This window comes from Crocuta crocuta, unplaced genomic scaffold (genome assembly GCF_008692635.1).
Source record: "Crocuta crocuta isolate KB4526 unplaced genomic scaffold, BGI_CrCroc_1.0 scaffold7, whole genome shotgun sequence".
NCBI lineage: Eukaryota > Metazoa > Chordata > Mammalia > Carnivora > Hyaenidae > Crocuta > Crocuta crocuta.
The window spans coordinates 672,991-698,749 of record NW_027531904.1 but is presented as its reverse complement, the minus strand read 5'-3'; the positions used below and the strand labels follow the sequence as shown (position 1 = coordinate 698,749).

Genomic DNA, 25,759 nt, shown 5'->3' with positions numbered 1-25,759 from the left:
CCGGGAGGAACTGGAGAAAACAACAAGATGGCGGCGGCGCTGGGGGGCGGGGTCTGCCGGGCGCCCCTGGTTTCTCGGGTCCCTTTAAAGGGCGTTGGCGTTCGTGGGACATGGGCGGCCGTGTGGAGGAGGGCGCGGGGGAGCGTTCTGTCCCCTTGTCAGGCTGCGTTTGGCTTGTCTGTTCTGCGCCGGGGGGGGCGAGCAGTCGCGCCAGGCTGTCAGGCCCGGGCGTCCCCCAAGGTCACTGCGGCGCATTCGCATGCAGCCGCTGCCCTGCTTCCCAGCCACTGTCCCGGCTGTTTTTCTGTAGGGTTTTTGGGCTTTTGGCTTTGGGGCTTGTTGGATTGTTTTGGTTTTGTTCCTGCGTTTGCTGTTCCCTACGAACTAGAACAGCAGAAACGCCTTTCTCGGGGCGTTTTCTTCCTGAGGGCGAGGTTAGGGGCGGCGGATCGAGCCGGGCGAGTCCAAGTTGGCTCCAAATGCAGTCCCTCCTCTCTTTCCAGCAGTTTTGATTACGTTTCCTGCGTTTGTTCAGAGTTAGAACTGCCTCTCTCCTGGGGGGGAGGGGCCTCGGGGGTGGGGGCCCTCCCAGCTCCAGGCTTTAGAGTGGCCTCCCCGCCGGGGCGAGTGTGGGAGGAATGAGTGTGCCCATTGTGTAACGCGGGAGCTGCCCTGCCCCCCGAATGAATGTGTGGCAGAGGCCGAAGCTCTTCTCCACCGTCCAGCCTGGTCATGTTTGCAGAAAGAGAAATGTAGATGTGGGCGGATGTGTATTAACACACTGCAGGAACGACGAACGAAGGCGAAGTGGCTTAGTGTTCATGGCTTTTCGAGAAAGGCCTGCAGCTTCCCTTTTCCTGTGCGTGGATCTGGAGTTGGAAGACCGAGCCATTGAGCCTCTTTCTGGACAGTAGCCCCCGGCTCGATTTTCCTTCCACGCCGTTTTAGTTTACATGAGATTGAGACGCGAGAGAGCCAGTCTGGGTAAAAATAACACAAGCCGTGCCGCTTGTGATGTTATTTTTAGAATAAAGGAGAGGTTTGTCCTCCGTTGTATTTATAAATGTGTCCCCTTATCTGCGTTTAGATGCTCTCCTTGTAATTTGTGAGGTCCTTTAGCAAGTCTCTGAAATGATGTGACTGGGGGAGGAGGGTGGGGTTGTTTGCTTTTCAAAAATAAAACTTGCCTCCCAAAGGCTTGGGAGGTTTAATTAGTAAAAATTTCTGAATGTACCTCGAATCAGGGCACGCTACAGTGACAAAGCTCAGGAAAGACGTTACTTTGTTTACAAAGGAGCCCTTGTGGTTTCCTCGGTCTTGTGCTGTGACCAAAACTGCGTCGCTATTAAGTGACAGACTAGAAACGGCATAATGTGGTCAAGAGGGAAAGAAGAAAGCTCGAGGCCTTAATGAAGGCTTAAATGCGGATTTCTGACCCAAGCAAAGGTTTGAAAGAATTTCCCTTCATCCCCTCCTTTTTGTATCGATGCCTTCTAAGACTTCGCTGCAGGCTCTGCCATCATTTTCCAAAAAAGGGCTGGGCTGTTTCCAAAGAATTCTTTTCACCTGAAGGGGTTAAGGACCCTCTCTCCCTTCAGCCTGGGAAAAGAATGCAACTTCTTTAAAAAGCATGTCCTCAAAAGGAGCCTGCCCCATTTAGTCTTTGTATTTTGCAGTGATTACCACCTTTTTTGGTCTCCTTTTGTGCACATGATTTAGACCTTGGGCAACTTTTTTCTGCAAAAAGCACTGAGCACAAGAATTAGAGAGTATCCTCAGGCCTTAAGTCCTTTGCCTTCAATAATTTCATTAGCACTGCCCTCCTGGTAAAAGGAGAAAATGGACTTTAAACTTTAGAATAAAATGTTCTCACAAATTTGATTTTTTTAACTGAAAAAAAAAAAACTAAAAATCTATACTCCAGTAATTCAGAGATGCTTCTTCAAGACATAAATTTAAGTTTCTTTTAGGGGGATTATGTCGTGTGTACAATTTGGTGCCTTTACTTTTAAATATATATTGCTTTAGTTTATGTTACTAAAGTAAATTATGCTCAATAGAAAATCTGAAAAGGACAGAAAAATACAAAGAGAAGAAAATCACCCAGAATGCCATTCTCAAGGTCTAACCACTGTTAAATAGTCTGTATTTGTCTTAAAGGAATACCATCTCTAGTTTTGCAACTCGTGGTTTGTATTGAGCCGTGTGTAAGGTAGATTTTCTTAGTCGAAAAAGAATGTTAAAGATTTTTTAAAGCCTACATAATATCAGATGAACTAACCATTAACCACTTACTACTGAACACCACATTTGTTTGCCACTTTTTGCTCTTGTAAGTAATATTGACACAAATACTTATGTACAAAAAGCTTTTCAGATTTTGAAAAATAAGGCTTACAATGAATCTGAGCTTTTCAAGGTTTGTTGGTACATATTTGCCTCCCCAAAGTAGTGAGTTAATGGCATTCCATCTTGAGCCTTCTAATTACTGTGCGACAGCCTGCCACCTGAGGTCAGATCCCACCTCTTGTGCTTTCACTGCTCTCGTCTTGATTTTTTTGTTTGGATTATAAATCATTTATTCTTGGCACATTGTTTTTGATATGGATGCCTGTCTAATATGTACCAGATGTGGGTGTTTAAGTTAAACATTTAAAAAGCGTCCTTTCGCTGCTACAAATACAGAAACCTCTTTTCCTTGGAACTACTTAATTTCTGTGTATAAATGTGACGCAAAAAGAAATTACTTGCCGAAGTCTTCTTTCCAGCATGAGGCAAGTATATCAACTTTGTAGTTCTCATTATAAAATAAATGAACTAAGGGACGATGGGGTTTTAGTTTAAAGGCCTCTAACCATCGTATGTCGTATTTTATTGGTTGTTTCCGGTGGTTTTGTGGTGGCTGTATATACTGCTCAACCTTTAACCACGGGGACAGGAAAAACACCTCTGTCGGAAGCAAGGTGACCCAGCCCGGTACTTCTATGGTTTCTGTAGCTCAGTGTGATAATACGGGGATACTCCTTACCAGGAAATCATTCTGGGGGCGCCTGGGTGGCTCGGTTGGTTAAGCGTCCGACCTTGATTTTGGCTCAGGTCATGATCTCACGGTTCCTGAGATAGATCCCCACATCCAGCTGTGTGCTGAGTGTGGCATCTACTTGGGATTCTCTCTCTCCCACTCGCTCTCTGCCCCTTCCCCACAGGGATGTGCACACCCTCTCTCTCAAAATAAACTTTATTTAAAAAAAAACTTTATATAAAAAAATAAACTTTAAAAAGAAAATTATTCTGTGTAGACTATTCTTCCAAAATTAACCTGTTTGCCACATTCTTCTCTCTAAAAATCCCTTAGAGAATGCCAAGAAGTTATAAAGGAATTAGGCAAATGTATGCATAATGGATGCGTATCAAGCAGCAGTCATTCCGTGGTCACGTCAAAATTACCTCCGAGAATGTGACAGCTCTTTCTTGGGGCAGTATCCATTCTATTCATCCCTGTACTTTACACATCCCTAATCTCTCTTTAAATGAAGTCCTAATTACTAAACTTGAAGTAAGATACATTGCACTAGAATAAAGAACACAGTTTAAGAATATTTATTCCAACAGATTTGGGATTTGAAGAGCTACCGTACATGGCAATCATTATTATTCTAGAAATCTTCCTATTGGTGACAGTACCCCAGTGCAGAGGCTTTTCTCTACTTAAGGACTACTGTTTTTTTGAGACCAGCTACTCAACACCAATAAACATGCGAAGTTTTTTTTTTATTATACCCGCACTATGTATCTGAAATTAAAACCTGTTATCAGAGATTTGTTCACTCCAACCCTTTTAAAAACAGCTCTAGATTGTTTTCATTTTACCATTTGTGTTTCATAGATGATACCCAAGACAGCAAATGGATGAATATTTTATGTTTTAGTTCTTTTAAGGGACAATGGACTTTGAGCAGGTTTGGGAGCTATATATCTCTTAGAAACCTGTCTCCTTGGAACCGACATTTAAAATCTGCTACTGATATAAACAAGGAAGGGGTCTGGGCATAGAAAGAAGGAGGAGAAGGAGAATAAATATATTTTTGTAATACTTAAAATTATTTAATATTCTTTAACCTTGAAAACCCAGGGATGCCTGGGTGGCTCAGTCAGTTAAGCATCCGACTTCGGCTCAGGTCATGATCTTACAGTTCATGGGTTCGAGCCCCGCATCGGGCTCTGTGCTGACAGCTCGGAGCCTGGAGCCTGTCTTTAGATTCTGTATCTCCCTCTCTCTCTCTGACCCTTCCCTGATCACGCTCGCTCTCTCAAAAATAAACAAAACAAAAAAAGAATATAAGGAGATTGGTCAAATGGAAATAAATAGTAGATAGTAATTTACATCTAAAAAAAAAAAATCCAGATTTCACTCTCAGGTACAGTTAGTGCCCAGCAATGAAAGGCAGAGGTCTCGTAAACTAGCCCCTCAAGTCAGCCCTGCCAGCAATAATAGAGGGGATCTAGGTTGACACTTGTCCTAGACTTTAGGCCTTAAAGTCTATACTGGCAAGTTGTGGGCACATTCCAGTAAAGCCAGGGGCCTGTCAACCAATGCATTATGATCTAGTCTTCCCCAGATCTCCTTCTCTCCCCCGTATCAAATAGCCCTAAAGTTTTTATTCTTTCAAGGCTCCATGGAGCAGTGGTTAACGACTTAGCTGGATTTGGGTTTTCTGTGGAATTTACAAGCTGTGACCTTGAGGAGGGTTAACATCTCTGAGCCTCAGCTTCCATCACTATAAATTGGAGCTATCACTTTCTTTGTTGTGAGAAGTAAATGGTGGACGGTACATAGTACCAAGCATAGTGCCTGACACAAATAAGCTCTTAGCAGAAGGCAATGTTTATTACTCCTTCTACTTTAATCCATCTTCTGCCTGCAGTCCATTCCTCATTCTCCTTTGACCAGTTGCTTCCTAACCAGTCTATAGCTGTCCTGCTTAGTGCCCTGAGCTGTTTGCTGTCCCTTGTACCCCTCTTCCCTTTAAATATGCCCATAGCTCTTTCATCTGCCTGGCGAACTCCTACTTATTCATCTAAACTCAAATCTTTTTTTAAATTTATTTAAAAAAAATTTTTTAATGTTTTATGTATTTCTGAGAGAGAGAGACAGCATGAGCAGGGAAGGGTCAGAGAGAGAGGGAGATACAGAATTTGAAACCGGCTCCAGGCTCTGAGCCGTCTGTCAGCACAGAGCCCGACGCGGGGCTTGAACCCACGAACCCTGAAATCATGACCTAAGCCAAAGTTGGATGCTTAACTGACTGAGCCACCCAGACGCCCCCAAAACTCAAACCTTAATATAGGAGGATGAAATTATAAACCGATGTAACTCCTTTGAAGGGAAATTTTTACAAAAACCATCCACATTTAAATGCAACAACTTGTGGACCCAGGAATTCTATTTCTATGAATGCATCCTATAGGTAGCCTCAACATTTGCATAAACAAGGGGGGATGTATATAAAAATACTATTAGTTATAGCAAAAGATTGTAAAACCCTACATATCCAATAGAGCACTAGTATAAAAATTACAATTTATCTGTATAATGAAATAACCACAAAGCTATTAAAAAGAAATGAGTAGATCCATAAGTACTGATTTCCAAAATCTATTGTTACATGAAAAAAATCGAGATAGAGAGGCGCCTGGGTGGCTCAGTTGGATGGGCATCCAACTTCAGCTCAGGTCATGATCTTGCAGTTCGTGAGTTTGAGCCCTGCATCAGGCTCTGTGCTGACAGCTCAGAGCCTGGAGCCTGCTTGGGATTCTGTGTCTCCCTCTCTCTCTGACCCTCACCTGCTCACACTCTGTCTCTCTTTCTGTCTCAAAAAATAAACATTTAAAAAATTGAAATATAAAAAGCTGAGTAGAAGACACCTCTACTTGTCTAAAAAGAAGAGAGAGGTAGTACATTTACGTTACATTTATATTAATGTAATGGTGGTGGTCACCTCTGATAGGCAGTCAAAGGTCTGGGTGAGGAAAGATTTTCTTTTCACTATATATACTTTTTGTTCCATTGGGAAAATGACTAACCATTTCTATAAAATACTACATTTTATTTCTTTAAATTAAAAAAAAAATACCTTAATTCCAAGCATCTGTTCTTTTGGGAAGTTTTGGCTGGCCCTCTCCCTCCCTTCCCAGCCAATTTCTCCTTCCTACTTCTGATTTGCCCAGGTGTTTTGAATGTAATTCACCCAATTGTATTGAACATAACTGCCTATGAGACTGCTTTCCCTAGAAAACCAAGATCATGTAGAAGGTAGGATACTGTATTCATTTTTTTAAAAGTTTATTTATTTAGAGAGAGAGAAAAAATCCCAAGCAGGCTCTGCGCTGTCAGTGCAGAGCCCAATGAGAAGGTAAAACTCACGTCACAAACCATGAGATCATGACCTGATCTGACGTCTGATGCTTAACCGACTGAGCCACGCAGGTGCCCCAAAATCGTATTGTTTTTTTTTAAGCTCCAAAGATCCAGCCTCAGATGATACACATGCACACACACTTTTTTTTTTTTTTAAGTGAATTGAAAAAGTCTAGCATGGGTCTCTCCCACCACTGCCCTGATCCTATTCTGGTTGTCCAAAGGAGAGTTTGATGTCTTGTACACTCACCTTAATAATCTGGCCCCACCCTGTATTATCAGACATTTCCAGCGAACTCTGTCGTAGCTCCAGCTACACCCGACTCTCATGGCTTTTTTCCATTGTTGTTGGTTTGTCTTGTTTGATTTTTTTTAAAAACCAGTCTGTTCACACTCCTTGCCTTGCAGATTCCTCTACGAATGTCCTTTTCTTAGCTGGCTCAGTCTCCTTCAAAGTCCCTTCTTCTTCGTGTTGGTGATACACTGGTGAGCACAGCCATCTTCCAAAAGCACTTCCCCTTTGAAACCTGGCTGTTTTTCCCCTGCCTTAGTCAGATAAACTTGATCAAACTTGTGATCACTAGTCACTGACGGCAATTGTCAGTTCACATGTTAGTTCACTTGAGAAAAATAAGGACTCTTCCAAGACAGGGATTTTTACTTTGCCTTATCTTACTCATCCTGGAATTTATGCCCGATGCATGGAAAGACTCAATAAATGTTGCATGAATGGATGAATGAACAAGGTAATAGTAAGTGCTCATGATATTTTGATAGGCTGCATGTGATAGCCATCTGTTACTTATTTGCGGCAACATAGTTGTAGGCTGTGTGTGTCATATTTCACACCTCAGCCTGGCATTCTGAACCGGGAGCTTTCAGTGGTTGTTACCACTCCAATGCAGGTGGAGAATCCTAATTAAACATGTCCTTTTTAGTTCCCTTAAAGTAGGATTGCCAGGGGCACCTGGCTGGCTCAGTCAGTTAATTGGCTGACTCTTGGTTTTGGCTCAGGTTGTGATCTCACAGTTTAATGAGTTTGAACCCCACATCAGGCTCTGTGCCAACAGAGTGTGGAGCCTGCTTGGGGTTCTCTCTCTCTCTGCCCCTCTCCCGCTCCCGCTGTGTCTCTCAAAATAAATAAATAAATAAATTGAGTTTTTAAAAAGTAGGATTGCCAGATTTAACAAATAAAAAGGCAGGTTGCCCAGTTAAATTTGAATTTCCAGGAAACAACAATATTTTAGTGTAATTATGTCCCAAAATTCCTTCTACTAAAAGAACTATTCATTATTTATCAGAAATTCAAATGTGACTGGATATTCTGTATTTCATCTGGCAACCCTACCACAAAGTACGAATTCCCAAATATTGTCTTCCTGTGTTCAGACCCAGTTGATTCTTCTTCGAGAGCTGTATGAACTATGCAACCTTATCATATTTGTTAAGTAAATAAACAATCCAAATTTCCCAACTCGCTTACTAATTTTATTTTACAAATTTAAAAACTTTGCTTCCTTCCCAAACTCCTTTATTTTAAACCATCAGAGTTAGATTCTAATTTATAGTAATTTAGACTCTTAGCCACTTAATAGTAGAATTGGATCGGAGAGGGAAAATCCATGTGACTCTTTGCATTTGAACTTTCTGTATATTTTCTTTCCGTCTCTATACGGAGATTATGTCCCAGCACGGTAGGGCATCAGGTCTGCTCTCTGAGGTTCGAACTCTTTAGCAACCTCCTCAAAGAGCAGTTCAGGTTGTAAAATGCCCCTTCCCTGTGGAGGAAGGCTAGAGCCACACTACCAAGGGCTACCACCTCCACTGGCCAGCTCAGCAACCATTCAGTATTATTACAGACCAGGCTTTCCACGACAAGACTGTTTAAAAAGTTAGAAACAGCATCTCATCTGACATGGGCATATTCAGATTTCAGTCTCTTAGCCCTGGTAAATTATCTCGGTCAAAAATGCAGACCCCAGCAGCACCTGCACATATTTTTGTTTCAAAGGAACATTTCCCCTGCAGCTTGGAAGTGACAACTCAACACCACACACCTTTCTGTTACATGTAATTTTCCCCGTGGTTCTATAAAGTAAGACAATGTCACAAACGTCCTCTCTTCTTTAGGATCCCAACTTGAAAATTACAGGCTATACATTGTCCTACGTGTCTAAACTCGTGAAAAAAAAAATGCTTAGTACTCAAATATCACAGCTGTGACTTCTGAAAGAAACACAAACGTCCATCAGAAATTACTAAGAAACGGTGATTGGAATGCGACAGAATTTACATTAGGAGGGTTAAAAGGGACATTTAAGAAAAGGCTTGGAGTGGAGACATAATGTGACTAATAAGGCAAAAAAGCATAAGGAAAATGGCTCAGTCCTGGAGTGGAAAATCAATTTGCCAGGAGCACGGTAAGCCTGAAACATCACCTCCACATTTGGTAAGGATCCATTCTGAACAGTAATGTCTGCGGTGGAGCCTGAGTACAGGAGTGAATGGGAATGCCTGATAGCATACATAAGAAAAGCCAACTTTTTACAACAGAAAAGCCAACTACCACCCTGGAAACCAACAGAGAAGGAACAGAGTGCAGGACCATCTTTCATATTTTAAAATGGACTGAACGTTCAGTAAGTCAAGAGCTTTACTCTGGGAAAGCCAATATTTCTTTTTCACCCCAATGTTTCCAGGATGGCTTCTAGTAAATATAGCTTGGTAAGGGGGATAAATTCAGAGCCACGGAGTGTAGTAAATATACCCTAGATGTTTACGTTGCAAAAACCAGGAGAATGAGGTTATTTATTTCTTCTTTCAGAGAAGTAAGGGAGCAATAAACTATCCCTTGTACATCATAATGGCTTCGAACACGAAAAAGTTCTTTGATGACTACGAAGCAGGAAAAATCTCACAGATTGTTTATTCTACTGTAAAAACTGACCTATAAAGAGAGGATAAATTTTTGATGCACTCCTAGCCCATCCTGTTGCCTCTTAAACATGTCTATCTTGTTTTTTGTAATGTTTAATGTATTCTAATTTGTCAATCCATCGGTCAAAAATAGGTTTACTTTGCAACAAGGGCCAAATCATTTTTAAACCTGTTGCATAGTCTATACAACTTTTTTCCGAAAGTTATTCCTTTCTTCCCGTTCCCGGGTGTTTACTGGCTCTTTATGCACCAGACTAGGTATTTCAGGTGTTTGGGGGTTCCCCCCCCTTTTCCTGGATATATGGAAGCTTATTCATTGCGACATTATTTGCCTAACTATAAACTAGTTCTGTAGACCTCGAATTGAATTTCACTCTCTCTTGGAAGATAACATGGAGACTCCACGTTTTAGCTTACAGGGGTGACTCGCGCAGGTTTCGGGTACGCAAAGAGCGGGTGCCTTTAAGAGCAGCCGCGGTAATTTTCCAGGTCCTGCACAGCCCCGCCCACGCGGCAGGCCGCAGGGTGCGGCGGACTGCGGCTGCGCGGCGNCCCCCGAATCCCTTTTGTTTCTGAGTTGGCTTCCGAGTTCTGTCTTAACGCGCGCGGAACAAAGCCAATTGAACACCCTTAAGCTTAGCGGAAAGCAAGATTTGTATGACTGGCGTTAAGAGTGTTTGTTGTCAAGAGTTACTGTTATAACTTTACAAAAATCCTCTCTGTCGGGTTGTCTGGATGGGATAGAAATCCGGGATCGCCCCAGGGCGTGTGAGCCATGGTGTCTTGGTCCTTTGGCTTCAGAGTTGGGGATACCTTCCTTTCTTTTGATATGAATTGTTGTTTCCTGTTACACTAGCTCAGGCAGAAGTCTTTTCAAATTTAAACCAAACTATGACGCTCAATGTTAAAGACCATATAATCAATAAGGGTAATACCTTCTGGCCACATCCGCTCTCCTTTAAGAATACCTGTTGGTTTTTCTGTTTTTCTTTTTCCTGAAAGGTTAGTTTAAACCCAGATTCATCATATTTTAAGATGGTAAATGCCTCTGGGGATGGAATTGTGTTTTATTCATCTTTATGTTCCAGAGGCGTTTCTGTCTATAACAAATCTTGGAATAATGTGGCTAAATAATTCTAATTAACTTTTGAGGGTTTTTGGTTTTTTGTTTTTTTACTACGCCAAGCACTGTGCTATGAGGTGGGTACTATGAGATAGCTTTTCTCTCCCGTTTTACAGGTAGCGAAACTAAGGCACCAGGAGGTCAAGTCGTTGCTGGAAGCATCACAGCTAGTAAATGAGGGAAACGGAGAGTCCAGCCCACACAGCGTAAGGAGAGCCTGCGCCCAGGCTGCCGCCTCCGAAAACACTGCGGGGAGTCCGTGATGTCTTCTAATTGCAGCACTTTCAGGGACAAGCGTGTATGTGCCTTTCCCTGAAATAATGTTCCTCTTTGCTGCGAATAGACTTTTCACACTTGTATCAGTCAGGGCATTTAGATGCTTACCAGACCCCGAGCTGGAAGACACAGACTCACCCAACCTTGGTGGCAGGTGTTGGGGAAATAAAATTAAAAACCAAAATCTCCTGCCAACACAAAGAAATCTCTGCACAAGCAGAAGCAAAAGAGAACAATCTCATCATTGAATGAAGAAAGCATCAAACTGAGATAGGATGTGCCTCACATCAATCCACTGATAATGGAAGGACAGAAAGAAATTTCACCCTTTTGCACAGCTAAGCAGATATACCCTATCACATACCTGTTCTCAGAATAACTAGTTCCAAGTAAGAGGACTCGGAGGCACCATTTGACATACAGAGTTCATCTTCAACTCACCTTGACAATTTGTAGCTGGAAATCTGTGTGAGCTAATTAGCATTATCCAAAGGAAAAAGTACACTTACACCTTTATGATAGGAGGTGAGTTTGCCAGTTGGAACCAGGAACCTGAGTTAGACTCCTGTGCTCCCACAGAAATAGGGATGCTGATTACATTTCCAAGAGATGGCTCCCAGGTCATTCCGGGGTTGTACAAAGGGCGAGAGCCTTATTTACCTTTTAAAAAGGTTTATGTGCTTCTCAAAGGGGCAGAGAGTTTACAATCATAAAATTTCTTTTATTTTTTTAGAAATAAGTTTATTGTCACGTTGGTTTCCTTATAACACCCAGTGCTCATCCCCACAAGTGCCCTCCTCCATGCCCAAATCCCTCCCCCCCCACCCATCAGTCCTCAGTTTCTTCTCATCATTCAAGAGTCTCCCATGGTTTGCTTCTCTCCCTCTCCCCCACCATTTCCCCCCTTACAATCATAAAATTTCTAAAGTAAATGCTTTACTTTTGAGATCCCCCCCCCCTTCTGTACTAGGGAGATTTATTTATTTAGATTTATGTTGACCCTGACATCAGATCCAGAGACAACTCAGGTCAGCTCTTCCAGTCAAGGAGTCTACTTGGATTCAAATTTTCACCCTAGCAGCCCACCTTTTCACACAGACATAATAATGAGTCAAATAGTAGGAAGCCAGGAGAAGCATGTTACCTAATGCTGAATGTTAGGGTTTCTATTTTAATTCAAATTCTTACTTCCTGGTTTCTTTGAAATTACATGTAATTTCCAGCAGATGCTGAGTGAATTTACATGCTGCACTGGACCATGAAAATGTGTCTAAGAACTGCCAGACAGATAACTGACTTTCATGTGCTTTTGAGTTCAGTCTTAGCTTTTCTGTCTTCCCTCTTCGTTTTACAGCCTTGGACATGTCTGACAGGGAGGACCTCCCCCTCCCCCACCGTCTTGAGTCCGCTCTGCCCGACCTCAGCTTCTTTAACAAAAGGCTCCGGTTGCTTGTGGCCTCCATGTGCCTTAGCATGTGGTGATACCTGACACTGGGCCTCCTTCCTCTATGTTTTTCTTTGAGCTGCTCAACAAGCAGGATAGCATGGCATACATTCTTTCTAGAATCGTTCCCTGACCGGCCTCCCTGACCACTAACCTGCATCTGACTTGATCTTCCCTGGGCACATATAGACATGGATCTCTAGTCATGTTTAATGTATTAGTCCATAAACTTCTTGAGATCGAAGATCTTTTTTTTTTTAAGGTTTATTTTTGAGAGAGAGGGAGAGAGAGAGTGTGTGTGAGCAGGGGAGGGGTAGAGAGAGATGGAGACACAGAATCCGAAGCAGGCTTCAGGTTCTGAGCTGTCAGCACAGAACCTGACATGGGACTCTATCTCAGGAACCCTGAGATCATGACCTGAGCTGAAGTCAAGAGCCAGCCATCCAGAGACCACCACTTTAGACAGGACAGGAGCTCTCACTCTGCCTCAGCCTTTGCTACTCCCTGTCGCTTGCCCAGTGAAGCTAAGTATGAGGTATCATTGATAGTGAGTGCGCACTGATATTTTTCTTGGAGTAAAGTACTTCTCAGTACCGAAAGAGAGGGAACAAGACTAAAGAATAATTTTTTGAGGATAATGGGAGAGAGCCCATTTCGTGGTGGGAGAAGAGTTGCCTCTGTCCTGATTAGGTGCATAAAATAGGCCTGTCTCTCTTTTTCTTAAAATCTACCTGCTTTGCTTATTTACATTCTGTTCCTGGCCACTACAGATATTTGAGTTTTTGACCTGTAGTGTAGTCAAGCTATTTGAAAAAGGGAGGGAAGAAAGGAAAAATAAAGCTCAGCAGTTGGTTGGGATTCCAAACTTTGTGATCCAGCTACTCAAACAGACTTTCCAATTTACCACCTTTATCCAGTCTTTCAGGTTCCCCCTGAACATTGATCTCTTCTGACATTTGCTGCGGATCCGTCGGGTGTGCACGTGATACTCAGATTCCGACAACAATTTAGTGAAAACCACTGAAGTAGATTCATACATCTGCCCTCTCTTCCGGATGACTCCACAGGCATAGATGGCGCAGGACAAAAAAGTTCACTTCGTGCAGGTAATTGGTTTTCAGAGGCTTAATCACAGCACTTTAAGATAGATGATGTTTGATGGATAGAGCTGATAACTATTTTGTACAATTTCCTAATAGGAGACAATTGTGAGTCCTGTTGCAGTCTGTGTTTACATATCACAACGGGCATCTAAATACACATTAACTTTTCTCTCTAAACACCAATGAGATAAGTTATCACTGATATGGGTACAAAGTAGAAGGATATTGATATTCCGTCTTACATAAAACTGATCAAGATAACAAAACCATGCTTAAAAAACTTCAAACATTGGGGGCGCCTGGGTGGCTTAGTCGGTTAAGCATCCAACTTTCGCTTAGGTCATGATCTCGTGGTTCGTGGGTTCGAGCCCCGCGTCGGGGTCTGTGCTGACTGCCAGCTCAGAGCCTGGAGCCTGTTTCAGAGTCTGTCACTCCCTCTCTCTCTGACCCTCCCCTGCTCACGCTGTCTCTCTCTCTCTCTCCTAGAAATAAATAAAACATTAAAAAAAAAACAAATTAAAAAAAAGAAACTTCAAACATTGTTTAATAGAGCTTTTATTTTCAAGGGAGAATTTTTAAATAATATTTCCTCATAAATTGTCATTGCTTAGATTTACGGTGTTTGAACAAGCATCCTGTCCAGTTTAAATGGAGTAGAGGATCTTTCTGAACACCTTGAGTGTGTGTTGTCCTTTAATGGCATTATTAAGTTGGAATGATAAAATGCAAAGTACTCCTTTCTGCCCTGAATGTGCTGTGACATCATAAAATAAAGCTCAAGTCACCGGTCACCTTTTCCTTGCCTGGATTTTATTTTATTTTATTTTATTTTTTTAAATGTTTTATTTATTTCTAGGAGAGAGAGAGAGAGAGACAGCGTGAGCAGGGGAGCGTCAGAGAGAGAGAGGGAGTCACAGACTGAAACAGGCTCCAGGCTCTGAGCTGGCAGTCAGCACAGAGCCCGACGCGGGGCTCGAACCCACGAACCGCGAGATCATGACCTAAGCGAAAGTCGGACGCTTAACCGACTAAGCCACCCAGGCGCCCCTCCTTGCCTGGATTTTAAAGCCATTAAATTATTGTCTTGCCTGCCCGTACCTGTCCTTTTCAAATGTGTAAAGCTACCAGGGCAGGGGTTGGTGGTGGGATCTGTTAGGTAAAGCCTCACAGTTAATTGGGGACATAGTCTGTCTCTAAGAACCTCCAATGTTCCTTTTAGGCCCGCTTAAAAACAAGTGAAGGCTACACTGCAGGTGGTTCTGAAGGAGAAGGGTGCCTTCGGAGAATTTTACATTTGTTACACTCCTTGTGAAAGAGTTCTACGCACTTGGAGGAAAAACAATAAGCTCTGCAAATTGCATTTCTTTAGGACCTGAGGAAAACTGAAGGAACCCACCACCCACTAGAAAGGACCTAAAAGCGAAGCTGGAGTCCTGAGACCCATGTTTTGTTGAAAAGACTCCATAGAGTGTGGGTAAGGTGGCTCTACTGCTGAGAAAATGGAAATAAATTGCCTCTTTCAGCCCCTAGAGAGCTGCCCAGAAATTCACCTTTCATTCTGGGTTAGAAAATCCAAAGCTCGTAGTAGAGTTTGTTTATTCTGTCATCCGATCACAGTCCTCCAGATATTCTAACAGCCGTGCTGGAATATGTTGTTGGCACAAGGACCGCACAATCTTTAGTAGCTAAGGAAGTTCGTTGGCAAATAGATTCCTTGTATGTGATGTAAAACCAGGCTCATTCAGAGAACTCCACGTTTACTTGTGGTCAGGTGTGAGAAACTGAAACTTTGATTATTGCTATTTCTCTAAGCATGCTGCAATAACTGTGTCCTGTCTACAAAACCGGAGAAATATTGAATCTTTGCAGGTTCTCATTAGCTTCAACAAAGGTAGCGCAAATATTTTGATCCCTCACTTTATTTTACGGCTACTGCCAATCAGGGGCACCTGGGTGGCTCAGTTGGTTAAGTGTCTGACTTCTGCTCAGGGCATGATCTTGCTGTTTGTGGGTTTGAGCCTTGCGTCAGGCTCTATCCTGACAGCTCGGAGCCTGCAGCCTGCTTCAGATTCTCTCTCTCTCTCTCTCTCTCTCTCTCTCTCTCTTTCTCTCTCTCTCTCTCTGCCCCTCCCATTACGGGACCAGGCTGGATCGCTGATCCAAGCAGCACTTGGAGATCTTGGAGGATGGGAGATTCATTTACATCGATGGACTGGGGGAGACATTTTTTCCAAAGAATCTGAGCACTGATAATCTTACAGCTTCCGCATTTGTGCTCAGTGGCTGTGAGACATAAACAAGCGATGGAAACGGGGGAGGAAGGAGTGGCCTTCAACAAACAGAGAAGGGCTAACATAAGAGTCTCGAGTGTGCCTACCAAGTTCCTTTTTCTTTTTAGGTCAGGGTTTGGTTTTTTTCCCCCATCATTCCCTTCTTTGATGACTCTAAAAACCTTCCTTTTAGTAGGCATCATCTTTCTGTCTTATTGATTGATATCCTTGAAGGGCTAAGATATGCACTGCGGTTTGGCACATGACCGTGTTTTCAATGAAGCGCACCAGGGTGTTTAGGATGCATGGGCCTATGGCTACAAGCAAGGTCAAGGGAGAGGAGGGGTCCTACCAGTGCAGGGAGCCAAGTTGTCCAACTTGCAAAGTCCCATCCCTTTCAGAGCCTGTTTCCTTTTTGTTGTCTACGTTGAATTCTTTCTCTTAGCTCCCTGACTTTGGCTGTGATGACTCCTGACTGGTTGACAAAATAACAGCATTCCTCTCCTAGAAGGATGCAAGTGCCTATCTTTTCTGCANTGAGGAACCTCCACACTGTTTTCCAGAGGGGCTGTACCAGTTTGCATTCCCACCAACAGTGTAGGAGGATAGGGCCAGCCTATTTTGGAGGGATACTGCTGCCAGGGAGCATATCAGATTTTGTAAGGCCACCAGGGAGTTGGCTACCCGTTCCATGTCTTCATGTAGTTCCTGGGATAGCTTGTGGTATAGTCTTACAGAAGAGCCTGTGCCTCCTACCCTGGTTCCTTTCCACATAGCAATTCCTGTCCCTTTTAGGACAGGTAGCAGAACTGCTCACGTAGCCCGGGGCTTAGGGCTAAAGGCTGCCAGGAACTGGTCTTCAGTGAATACAGAATCTCAGTGGGGGTTATTGCTGGTGGGGGGCGGTTAGGAAAACTAGCACACCTGAGTCCAATTGGCCTGTAAGCATCGATAGACTGTATTGGAGCACAGGCAGAAAACCCCGGGAGGCGATCATAGGGTTCCATTTTTATCTATGGTTATGTTTTTCCTGTGTAGGGAGGTCCCATCTGTATCCTCAGGGAGTATGAAGTTAGATGATCAGCATTTGTGAGACGGACCCCAGTAGCCAAGGGCCCAATTAAGACAGTGACATTGGTTGTGAGATTTTCAGGAGCTTCCCTGCAGCAGAAAGGCAAACACATCCCTCAGGTCTGGGTGGTGGTGTTAATGCCATGGAGTATCTGGTAGGTGGTGTTGGCCAAGCACCAGAGTAGGGAATCGGGTATCATTTGATGAAGCGCTAAGAGGTTCAGGCCTCGGTAGGGTGTTGGAGTGGTCGCCTATATGGCTGTACCAGCTTGGCCTGTGTATTTTTTATAACCTTTTGAAGGGCCTTATCCTGTACCCATCCCCCATCTGACACTCCCAACTGGGGAAGGTAAGTAAAGCAGCCTTTCTTCCCTTCTGTAAGGCCCTTGATTTTGCAGAGTCCGTCTGTTTTGATAATCTCTGCAGCCCAAAACTTACGTGCCCCAGCGTCCTGTGACTGGCAGACAAAGGCCTCTGCCTCTTTGTAACATTTTCCATTGAGGGAGGTGAGGGAGCTGGATGCTCTTGTCTTCTCTGACTTTCCTCTAGTTACCATCTTATAACAATCCTCAGGGCATTGTGGGTATGCAGCGGTCGCGAGGGTGAGAGATGTTAGCATAAGATACAAGCATTACTTAACAGCCCTCCCATCCAGAGGAGGTAGGTGGGACCCAGCATAAGCTTTTTGTCCCATGTCCAGTCTGTTGGGGCAACTTCTGCTAGTCTGATGGTAAGAAACCAGGCAAGGGGCAAAGGTTGACAGAGTTGCTTGAACAGGGGTGTTAAGGACGGTCCAGTTAATCTGTCGAATCCTCAAGCTTCTGCCGTGCTCAGACCAGCCAGCTTCCAGGATGTGGCTGGAGCAGGGCTGAAGGTCTCAAGGGTCGGAGGCTCCCGGAGGGTTAGTTTGAGAGATTCTACTGGGTGTGGGTCAGCTCTCCAGGTTGGAGACTCCTCAGGACTGGTTCTCTTGACTCTGGAATGGTGAACCCACGGGGTGATGCCTGAAACCTTAAGGGCGGTAGAGGCGGTTAAGATGACAATGTGTGGCCTGGTCCACTGTGTTTCTTTTTCAGGTCCTTGACCCAGACTGAGTCTCCTGGCAAGAAGAGATGTACTGGGGACCCTAGGGAAATTGGGGCCCTCTCTATGGTATATCTTTGGAACTCATTTAGGGTAGTCTCGAGGGCCTGAAGCTATTGCTTTTTTCATTTATCCCCAACCTGCCAGGCACATGGGAGACCACCCATGTAGTAACTCGAAGCGGGAGAAACCTAATGTCCCAGGTGTGCAGTGAGCACGTAAGAGAGCTAAGGCCATGGGAGGCTAGTGTCTTGACAGAACTTTGCTGAGGTTTCTCTGAGGGTGCGATTCACCTGCTCTACTTTTCCTGAGCTCTGGGGCCAGTAAGAGGTGTGGAGTTTCCAGGTACTGTTGAGAGATTTAGCCAAGATCTGCATAATGTTTGCCTCAAATGTGGGCCCATTGACACTGTGAATTGTTAAGGGCAGGCACAAGTTGGGAGAGAAGGGAGGCGCGATTTCCCACAGGAGGACTTTAGCCTCTTCTCGGCTGGCTTCATTCCATCCTGGTCGGGAAGGCTTCGACCCATTTAGAGTGTATGCACACTATCACCAGGAGGTCTCTGAACCCCTTGCTTGGCTGCACATCTGTGAAGTCTATTTCTAGATCTTCAGAGAGGGTAGCTCCTATTCTTTGGACGCCTGGTGGGGGCCATCATGCAGACCGAGCATTGTTTTTAGCACATATTATGCATTGTGCACTGGTAGGTAGCTGGGCATAGCGAGCTGGCTGATGTAGTAGTGGCTTTTGAGGAGGACCTCTAATGCAGTCTTTCCTAGATGAGTGAGTTGGTGATACTCCTTGACTGGGTGCCCCCTGTCGCTGATGGAACGAAGACACACCCATCTGGCATAACCCATCATCCCTTCTCAGTCAGGGTAGCCCTTCTGCCGCGGCCCATTTTATTTCTTCTCCAGTGTAACTGGGTGGAAGGGTTTTTACTGGAGGCATCAGGGCCATGGCGTAGGAAGGAGCCCTGTCTGTGTCCTTGCAGGCTGCGGCCAAGGCCGCTTCATTTGCCAGGTGACTTCCCCATGCTGTGGGGTCATCTCCCTTCTGGTGTCCCTTACAGTGCAGGATTGCTATTTCCTGTGGAAGCCAGATGACTTTGAGGAGTTTTAGTACTTCTTTCTTGTTTTTGATAGCTTTCCCTGCGGCATTGAGGCGCCCCCTTTCCTTATAGATGGCCCTGAGTATGTGTACAGTAGCAAAGGTGTTATGGAGAGTCAGTGTAAATGTTAGCTCGTTTGCCTTCACTGAGGGTGAAAGCTCAGATGAAAGCATATAGTTCAGCTCGTTATGCTGACCACCCTTCTGATAACGCCTTGGCTTCTAAGACTTCAGTAGTTGTGGTCACTGCATAACCCACTTTTTGGGCACCCTCCTGTAAATAATTGCTACCTCTGTTAAACAGGATGAGCTCTGGATTTCTTATAGCTTGGCCCCATGGATCTGGGCGGCTAGTGTGGACTTCATCTGTTATTTCAGAGCAGTCATGGTTGGGTTCCCCCTCTTCTGTGGGGAGGAAAGTTGCTGGGTTTAATGTCCTTACGGTTTTGAGTGTAACCCGTGGGTTCTCACAGAGGAGCCCCTGGTATTGTGTTAGCCGAGAGTCGGAAAGGAAGCGGTGCCCCTGTGTGTTCATGAGGGACAGAATTGCGTGTGGGCCTTGACATTAAGTTCTTGCTCTAGGGTAAATTTGTCTGCTTCCTTAATGAGCAGGACTGTGGCCACTAATGCCCTAAGGCATGGCGGCACCCTGCGGCCTCAGGATCCGGCTTCTTTGACAGGTGTGCGACTGGCCAGCCGTTGCCAAGGTCCTACAGTCTGAGTGAGTACCCTGAGTGCTATTTTGTCATTTTCATGTACAAAGAGATTGAAGGACTTTTCTATGTCTGGGAGGCCCAGAGCTGGAGCCCCCGCTAAAGCTGTCGTTATCTTTCTGAAGGCGGCTCTTGCTTCCTCAGTCCAGACAGGAGGCTGTCTATCTGATTCCCTAACAGATCATAGAAGGGTCTCGCCATTGTTCTCGGCAACGATGAGGCCCTCCCGGGATCCAGATGCAGCAGAATCCTGTGGCGCCCAGGAATTCCCGCAGACCCTACTTTGTTTGGGGCTGTGGCAAAGAGATGATGACCTTCTTCCTTTCCGGCCCTGGTTCTCTCTTTGCCTGGGTCAGGAGGAAACCTAAGTGTCCGCCCTGCTGCTGGATCTGTGCCTTCTTCCATGAGGCTCGGTAGCCTGAGTCTGACGGGAGCTGCAGGAGGCTCTTTGTGCCTCTTGTGCAATTTTCTTGGGTGTCGCTGGCAAGGCATCCATCTACATACTGGAGGAGGGTACATCTCATAGCCTCACTTGGAATGCCCAGTGAGGTCTGTAGCCAGCACCTCCCCAAAGAGGGTTGGTAAGTTTTTGAAACCTTGTGGAAGGCGTGTCCAAGTCAGTTACATTTGACGTTCTGTATCGCGTTCAGTCCATTCACAACCAAACAGTGGCTGGCTCTGGGCAGCTGGGCAGAGGCAGAAGAAGGCTTCCTTTAGATCCAGGCAAGTAAACTGTCTGGCCAATCCTGGAATTTGGCTGAGGAGGTTGTATGGGTTCAGGACCACTGGGTGCAGAGAAATAGTTATCTTGTTGATGGGCTGTAGGTCTTGAAGGTATCCTCCTCCTGGCTTCCTGACTGACAAGAGTGGGGTATTCTAAGCCAGCTGGCATTTAACTAGCATACCTGCCTCTTTGAATTTGACCAGATGCTCTGGATGCCCATCCTAGCTTCTTGTGGAAGGGGACACTGGCTCCCAGGACCAGTTCAACAATGATAGGGGCCTGATTTTGGGCTAGTCCAGGTGGGTTACCTTCAGCCCACACAGAAGGGAAGGAAAGCCTGAACTCTGGTGGGCCACAGGATTGGGTCTGGGCACAGAATAGTCTCCATTCTTCCTCTCGTGGTATGGTGACTGTTAACATCAGGGTCTGTTCCTGCTTTGCGTTTAATCGGAGGCTGGTGTGTCCAGGGGGCTCAAAAGTTATTTGAGCCCCATGCTTGGAGAGTACAGCCTGGCTCAGGAGGGAAGTAGCACAACCAGGTTGGTGGAGGAACTCATGTCGGACCGTGTGGCCCCCAAGTTCACATTGTAGAGCCTGGCAGAACGGCTGTTGTACTGCCCATGTCCTGGTGGTCCCAAGGATAGTTGCGGTCTTTTGGCTTAAAGGATCCACTGGGGAAGTGACGACCAAGTGCTCAGCTCCAGTGTCAACCATAAAAGTCATTGTTTGGCCCCCCACTTTCATTCTGACCATGGGCTCATGGGGGTTGAGAGAGAAAGAGCCTGGTCCCCCTTAGTCTGAGTATTTCTGCAAGGCCAATGAGGTCTCCTTCTCAGGGTTCTTTCTTGTATCGGCTAGGCTTTTGGGTCCCCTTCCGGTTAGGGCATTCATTTTTCCAGCGTCCCTTTCCCTTACAATAGGCACACTGATCTTTCACCAACGGGGCCCTGGGCTTCCCCCCTTTTGGTGGTCAAGGCTTCCCCATCTTTGTATTATCCTTTTCTTTTAGGGCAGTGGTGAGGAGGGTGACCTTTACTTTAATTTCTTTTCGGCTTCCCTCTCGGCTGTGACCACCTGTTTACGTAGACTGTATTGGTAACCTCTAATAGCTGAGTGATATTCGTTCCAGCAAAGCCCTCTAGTTTCTGAAGCTTCCTCCAGATGTCTGGGGCAGCCTGAGCCACAGAGGAGGAATTTGCCATTTGTTGGCTTCCCTCTACCTCAGGGTTGAATGGAATGTAGACCTGGTAGGTTTCATAAAGTTTTTCATAGTAGTTCCCAAGGGACTACTGGGTGCTGGGTGACTTGGTCATGTTCACGGGTTTCTTGGCCCCTGCTCGGGTTCCCTGGAAGAGGGCTTCCTGGTATCGGCGGATGTGGGCCTGTCCTTTGTCCATGGTAAAGTCCCACGCTGGGCATTCTTTAGGCACGACCGCCCTAGCCCGGGCAACAAGGTCAACGATTCCCACCAGAGCGTGCCTCTCCAGGATTGCCGGGCCTCCTTCATTATCCTCCTTCTCTCCTCTGTGAAACAGGGTACAGAGTAGATGTTGGCAGTTTTTCCAAGTTGGCTGGTGAGTCTGGAAGAGGAACTCCATTGCCTGTGGTTTCTCAGAGTAGGATGGCATGTTGTGTTTTCAGTTGAGGAAGTCAGTGGTGGAGAAAGGCTGATAATACGTCACGGAATGGCCAGGCTGGATGGTTCCATCTTCATTTTGCTTCTCGGGTTCCCGAGTCTCCCGTACCGGCATCTAGAGAGCGCTAGGACCCGGCTGGGTACATAGCCTGGCCACACAGGGAGAGTGAATCTTCTGGGAGTAGTGGGGAGAGGAGAGATGGAACGTGGACAGGTGTCAGGTCCCTGGGCAGCAGGAATTATAGGCCTTGGTGGGTCATAGGGTGGGGGAAGGACAGGGTTGTCTACTGGGTCACCCGCAAACAGTAGGGGAGAGCTGGGCTTCCATTGTTTCTTGGTTTTTCAGATGAGGTGGCCAGAAACCTTGCCTGACCCTGTTTGCTATGGATGAGTCACACTGGGTGGGGGGTGGTTTGGGCAATTTCCAGCTAAGAGTCAATGTGTGGGAATTGGTGACTACCAGCTAGAGTCGTCGGGTTATTTGGACATCCAACATCCTTTTGAGGGTCATCCTACGTTAAACGTAGGCCATTCTAATTCACATAGGGTCCTTAACTTTCCTGGCGTTATCCTCATTCCATAATCATTTGAGAACCCCTTTGTGAAATTTTTGAGCATAGTCTCAAGGACTGTGGGCTTACTCTGTTTTGAGCCCATTTCTGAATCTTCCTGTGTCCAGCAGCGCGAAGACAAAGGGAGGGTGTCCCTTCAAACCAGCAGACGAATCAGATGCTCAACTGGCTGCGTCTGGAAGGTGCTTCGGTGAGGCTTAGCCGTAGCAGACTCAGCTTTGTGACTTAACGATCAGAGTCTATTTCCAATGCCGTCCTGGACCGGATATCTTCCATCATGACGCAGTGTTACGGAATCTGGTCTGGATCACCCGGCAGAAGAAACAAGCGGCACTCAAAGATCTTGGAAGGCAGGAGGTTTATATTACATCGGTGGGCTCAGAAGAGATCATTCTCCAGAGGTCTGAGACCAGAGCATCAGCAGAGGGAATAACTTATAGTCTGTTACTTCTGCATTTCTAATTAATGTCGGCGACAAGCAGGGTGAGAAGAAGAACCCAGAAGGAGGAGTCTTTGACCAGGGACAGTTATTTTTTTTATTAGTCTTGTCTCTCGCTGGTATGGGGGAGAGAGGATCTGCCGAGTCTGGAGTTCCTGGGGAGACGGAACGTGGCGGAGTCTTTCTCTGGATCACTGGCGAAAATTTGTGGCTGTTGACCTTCCTTGGGCCACTTGAGGCACCTAAGACCCTAGCCTGTCCCTGTTTGTTGCAGGTAAATCGCACACAAGGGGGAAGGGTTTGGGCAATCTCTAACCAGGAGTCTATACAGGACTGATCAGGGTAATCTGGGAATCTGGCGACAACATGCCAGACGCAGCGTATGCTTGGGACACCTATGGTTTACTCTGAGGGCCATCCTACACCAAAAGTGGGCCATTTACATAATTTTATAGTTTCCTGAAAACCCCTTCTTTGCACAGTCCCAACCCCATGTTCCCGTGAGGCAGTGTTGCAAAGACGACAAAGGGGTAGGGGTGCCCCCTCTAATGAGGAGACCAGTCAGATGCCCATCTGGTCGTGTCCCGAAGGAACTTAGGTGACGCTTCACCATAGTGGTCTCAGCTTTGTGACTTACAATCGGAAACTATTCTGATGCCGCCATAGACTGTAAGCCGTTCACCACGGAATTGCAGATGGGCCCACCCAGACTCCGTAGGCTTTTGGGGACCTTAAGGGCGCCCACCTGTGGAGCCATGGAATTCAACTTGGCAGGCAAGCCAGACCGAGTTGCACATTCACACTCACATACAGACCAGAGGTTATTACATTCCCTCCCATAGAATTTTTATAGATGAGACCATTGGGGTCTCTGGGGAGTGATCAGATCCCCCTTCCACCGCCATGAGTGGGCCGGATAGGGCTCCATACCAGAATTTCTACAGATTAGACTACTTGGGTCACTGGGGAGTGATCAGCTCCCCCTTCCACCATTATGGGTGGGCTTGACAGATGAGGGCCCCCCAAACAGAGAGACCATTGAAGTCTCCGAGGATTGATCAGGTCTCCCTTCCACCACCATGGGTGGGCCGGGTAGGGCCCCGTACCAGAATTTCTACAGATGAGACCCCTGGAGTCTCCGGGGAGTGATCACTATGGGTGGTCAGGACAGGACAGATTTAGGGCCCAGGCCTTACCGGTTTCTGACGTCAGTGCCAGGTCCTCACTTGCCAAGTCTCCTGGAGTCTGGCGGGCACAGCGGAGCAGGGCTGGCCCAAGGCGACCGAGCTGGAGACTGCTGAAATTCAGGCAGGGCGCACCTTCTCCTGTGCAAGTCCTAGCTCCGTCACTGCCTTGCCGGTGGCAACAACGGGCCAGCGCGGTTGGGTTTCCCAGTCAGGGAACCAAATGTTACGGAATCTGGTCTGGATCACCCGGCAGAAGAACCAAGCGGCACTCAGAGATCTTGGAAGGCGGGAGGTTTATTTTACACCAGTGGGCTCAGAGGAGATCATTCTCCAGAGGTCTGAGCCCCGAGCATCAACAGAGGGAACAATTTATAGTCTGTCACTTCCGCATTCCTTATTAGTGCTGGCCATAAACAGGATGGGAAGAAGAACCCGAAAGGGGAAGTCTTTGATCAGGGACAGTATTTCCTTATCAGTCTTGTTGGCCATCTTATAACAGATTTTTCCCTATCAGCAGGAGAGCCCAATCAGACTCTGTAGACTTCTGGGGACCTTAAGGGGCCACGTCCATGGAGCCATAAAATCGAACTCGTCAGGCAAGCCAGACGGAGTCGCACATTCACACTCACATACACTCCTATCTGTGAGACCTCTGATGTCTCCGGGGAGTGACCAGGTCCCCCTCTCACGCCCATGGGTGGGCCTGACTGAATTGGGGCCCATATCTTACCGGTTTCGACGTCGGGTCCAGGCCCTCACCTGCCAAGTCTCTCTGAGTCCAGTGGAAACGATGGAGTGGGGTCGGACCAAGGCAATTGGATTTGGAAGCTGCTGCACAGCCTGGCAGGGCCGTCCTTTTCCTTTGCGATTTCCCGATCCGTCACTGGCCCGCCATAGTCCCAGACCGGTGGCAACAAGGGGCCAGTGCGGTTGGGGTTCTCAGTCCGGGAATCTGGCTGGATCGCTGACGGAAGAACCAAGCACTCGAAGACCTTGGAGGATTGGAGGTTTAGTGACTCAATGGACTCAATGGACTCATGGGAGACAGTTTCTCCAAAGATCTGAGACCTGAGCCTCAGGGAGGGAGCAACTGATACAGCTTCCGCATTTGTGCTCAATGGCTGTGAGACATAAACAAGCGACAGAAGTGGGGAAGGAGGAGGGGACTTGCAACACATGGAGAAGAATCTGGAGTGTGCCTACCAAATTCCTTTTTCTTTATAGGTCAGGGTTTGGCATTTTTTTCTCCCCCATCATCCTCTCTGTCTGTCTCTCTCTCAAAAATGAATAAACATTAAATTTTTTTTTTAAAAAAGGATACCGACAATCAAAGAAAGATACTCAATTTGCCAAATTATGGCGTTGATTTGAAAGAGAGGGAAAATATGTTTTTGTTATTTGGATTGTTTCTAATTCAGAATCTGCGTGAGTTTCCATCCATGGTATGGAGTAGCCTTGTAGATATCACAGGAAAGCAGCCAAAACCAAACCAGCTCCTATTGCTGCCATGATTTTTGAAGGATACGTGAACTGACTGATGTCAATTACAATGACTGCATCTACTGCCATTTTATTAATCACCCGCTTTAATCTTCACATCCCATGCATATTCCCTTTGCTTCAACACCAACTGTTCTTTTCCTTATTCTAAGT

The 25,759-nt window shown here is 45.9% G+C and overlaps 1 long non-coding RNA gene across 4 annotated transcripts; it reads left to right on the top strand.

Moving 5' to 3' along the window:
- Positions 1-21: 21 nt before the first annotated feature.
- Positions 22-25,352, top strand: LOC144240102 (uncharacterized). Of its 4 annotated transcripts, XR_013337586.1 has the most exons (6): positions 9,941-10,010; positions 10,595-10,776; positions 13,116-13,304; positions 14,671-14,775; positions 22,588-23,193; positions 24,621-25,352. It is a non-coding gene; the product is annotated as an uncharacterized LOC144240102 (long non-coding RNA). The 4 variants fall into 4 exon arrangements; XR_013337588.1 differs by lacking the exons at positions 9,941-10,010; positions 22,588-23,193; positions 24,621-25,352 and adding an exon at positions 22-1,446 and having other exon boundaries at positions 14,671-14,878; XR_013337585.1 differs by lacking the exons at positions 22,588-23,193; positions 24,621-25,352 and having other exon boundaries at positions 14,671-14,878.
- Positions 25,353-25,759: the final 407 nt, after the last annotated feature.